The 3,704-nt window shown below is 41.2% G+C and overlaps 1 long non-coding RNA gene across 1 annotated transcript in view; it reads left to right on the top strand.

The window, feature by feature from the left end:
• The first annotated feature begins 1,677 nt into the window (after nucleotides 1-1,677).
• Nucleotides 1,678-3,704, top strand: part of LOC138983355 (uncharacterized) — a 5,039-nt gene continuing 3,012 nt past the window's right edge. The window contains exon 1 of the long non-coding RNA XR_011461095.1: nucleotides 1,678-1,792. This is a non-coding gene — a long non-coding RNA (uncharacterized lncRNA). The remainder of the gene's footprint in view (nucleotides 1,793-3,704) is intronic.

The raw sequence follows: 3,704 nt of genomic DNA, 5'->3' as shown, positions 1-3,704 counted from the left end.
GCCGTATTCTATTTTTGTCCGGAATACCCCCGTCTATTTATAGAAAAGGTCAAAGGGCATATGTATCACCGCGCGTCAACTGCAGGTAATGGATGTTGAAGGCTTGTTAGATCCTTCGCTTGTGTTAGAATCAGAGTTTGTCATTGTTTATTTGCTTAACGCCCAGCCGACCACGAAGGGCCATATCAGGGCGGTGCTGCTTTGACATATAACGTGCGCCGAGGCTTCATGTCTCACCCAGTCACATTATTCTGACACCGGACCAACCAGTCCTAGCGCTAACCCCATAATGCCAGACGCCAGGCGGAGCAGCTACTTTTTATAAAGTACCTTTTTGGAAAATAAACGTATACTTTTAACATCCTATTCCCAATGCTCTCGGAGACAACGGGTACCAAACCCAATCATACTAAATCACACTACTTAGAAGAAGAATTTACCCCTCTTAACAAACTTTTATCATCACCACTCCTGCCCACCCCGTCATCCTCCCCTCTTCTCTCACCCTTACCAGCTCCTTAGCGTATCACCAACACTTGTCCCAAATAGAACTAGTTTCTGTGAGGACGTTAACTCCCCCCTTTTAGTTCTGGAGCAGCCACTAGATTGCCAATTTTAAAGTCTTAGGTATGATCCGGCCGGGGTTCAAACCCACGACCTCCCGATCATGGGGCGAACGCCTTACCACTAGGCCAACCGTGCCGGTTAGAATCAGAGTAATCCCGGTGGTTTGAAACATTTGCCGTGCTATTTTTTTTAATTTTTAGGTTATTCGCTATTTATATCTTTCTTCAGTTCTAATTAATTAAAGGCACAATCCTTCCCGTGAAAACATGTCCGCTCACTATCTGAGATCTGCCTTACATGCGATCATGCCTCCACTGGGACACATACCAAAAATAAATATCCTTACCTCTTCCTGTGTAGAGTTGGATTTTTTTGGGGGGGAATTAATTAATTTTGCAGATTGAAACTAGCGTCAGTTAAGGAATAAATTGATTCCAAAAATACCACTCTGCAAAGAAAGAACCCAGGTTGTCGATTTTTGGTATCTGTCCCAGTAGAGGGATGGTTTGGTATCTGTCCCAGTAGAGGGATGGTTTGGTATCTGTCCCAGTAGAGGGATGGTTTGGTATCTGTCCCAGTAGAGGGATGGTTTGGTATCTGTCCCAGTAGAGGGATGGTTTGGTATCTGTCCCAGTAGAGGGATGGTTTGGTATCTGTCCCAGTAGAGGGATGGTTTGGTATCTGTCCCAGTAGAGGGATGGTTTGGTATCTGTCCCAGTAGAGGGATGGTTTGGTATCTGTCCCAGTAGAGGGATGGTTTGGTATCTGTCCCAGTAGAGGGATGGTTTGGTATCTGTCCCAGTAGAGGGATGGTTTGGTTCTATGTAAAAGCCTGACCAGATCTAATAATTAATGGTGATCCGAATCTTTGACATTGGATGGCATCCGAGCACGTTCATGTGGATTTATACAATTGTATTGATGGTTACCAGTTGCAAATCTTAAACCAGTTACAAATGCAGAAAAATGCAATGGTCTCTCCACCCCCACCCCCTACCCCTGCGCCCCGCCCCCTCCTCTGGTAGTTGAGATTTGCCGAAAGCTGGCCAGAACTCCGAGTACCGATCTTCCTACGCGTCTGGTACAAAACGTATATAATAAAGTCTTGTCGTCAAACCGGTTTCACATGTGAACCCGATTGCTCTGCTGTAAGGGTGTTAAACGTCGTTTTCATACGAGAACAGGTCCAATACAGTCGCTGTAGTCGCTGTCTACTGACAAAAAGGTGAGGGTTGAATAATAATAATAATAATAATAATAATAATAATAATTGTCAGTAAGTACTGGTGTCACATGACTGATGTGAACCAGTTGATTGGCTAATGGCTAACTTTTCCACAGAGCGTATTCTTACGCCCTTTGCCTAAGCGAGACTGTGCTCTCATCCTCAGAATTAATTAATGACATGTAGCTTATATTCTCCACAATACCAAATGACCATAAATTCCCTGCTTCTCAATTAAAGCAGAAGTGGGTTTTTTCTGACAGATTGCATGTGCCTGTGCGGCCACAGTGCCACTGATCTAAAAATAGAAGCCGCTGTGTTTCATCTAATTTTCGCCGACTTGCATAGATTCTTCTCATATGCCGTGTTAGTGGCATGTAGCTTATCATCCACATTACCAAATGATGAGTTAGTATACAATTCCCAGCGGCTAACAGAAACCACAAGTGTTATTCCGATAACGTACCAGCTAGACCAGTTTGAGTTTGGAAGACTGACTCGATCGACTCTGTCATACGTAGCAGACTACACTGAAATACGACTACATCAGTTCAGTAAATGAATGGTTTCCGAATTATTATTTCGAGGCAAGAACAATCGTAATCGAAAACGTGTAGGGTTCAGAACGTTCTTACCATGAGACTTATTACCAGCCTGCTTCATGCGTGCAGACTCATGCAGTGCAGACTGCAGTGGTTCGATTGCGCTAGCGTAGCAGACGACATAAACCCCGCTCAGCAAATTAACATGTTGGGCAAATGTGAACGATAAAACGATGGGGATATAATACGTGTAGGGTTCAGAGCATTCTTACCGTTCATATTTAGTACCAGACTCCCCGATGAGTGAAGATACCACACGAGAAACATGCCACATTTATTTTGAAAATGTGCTTTCCGTCGACCTTGGCAAGGGGCAAAACTCTGCACAGTCAATCTGTCGAAGCTCGATGAAGGTTTCGAATCGCAAATAACTAAGGGTTTAAGCGTTTAAATGAGGTCTCTATGAAAGATCATCACTTTTTAGCTTAACGCTACACTGGAATTTACCAACAGAAATTAAAACAAGAGTTTGCGTGTGACGAAAGCACGACACACTTCAACACTTGAGACAGCCCACACAAAAGTAGATCCGTGACACAAACCTGACCACACAGTTACGCCAATCCAAATGCGCGTTGCAAAATGTGCGTTTTGAATCTTCATTTTTATCTGGCGGTACTGACAATACCGTTATTGAAACAATCCCAGTGCACTAAGGGATTTATAGAGCAAATCTCGAAAATAATTATTGAACTCAGCGCTATGCGCTTCGTTCAATAATGAATTTTCTCGATTTGCTCTATAAATCCCTTAGTGCACTGGGATGTCTCAATAACTTAAATAATAATAATAATAATAATAATAATAAATAATTGTTCTACAGCGTGATTCCCATCAATTGGCTCCAGGCGCTTTAAGAAGGACGAATGTTTAGATGTCTCTCGTACCGTATCGCACTTTTTCTTGACTCTACGAATGCGTCTTTGCCATGATTTTTGTCTTTGTACCAACGGTTTTACAATACAGAAGAGGAAAATAATGATCTCTGGTGATAAAAATGTTACTCATGCATAGAATCATGGTTATTTAACACAACTTAATTGCTCTCATTAACAAACGTTTATTATTACATTGCTTGAATTTCTGACGCAACCAATCACTCTTTTGCCTGTACTTTTTGTTGTGACTTTAAAAAACAACAAAAAACAACAACATTGTTTTACAATATATATATATATATATATATATATATATATATATATATATATATATATATATATATATATATATATATATATATATATATACATGAACAAAAAACATCCACAAAGTTTACAGTCATGAAATTTGACCGTCTGCAAATAGGCTTC

The sequence above is a fragment of the Littorina saxatilis genome, linkage group LG12 (assembly GCF_037325665.1).
Source record: "Littorina saxatilis isolate snail1 linkage group LG12, US_GU_Lsax_2.0, whole genome shotgun sequence".
NCBI lineage: Eukaryota > Metazoa > Mollusca > Gastropoda > Littorinimorpha > Littorinidae > Littorina > Littorina saxatilis.
This window is presented reverse-complemented; position numbering and strand designations above follow the sequence as displayed.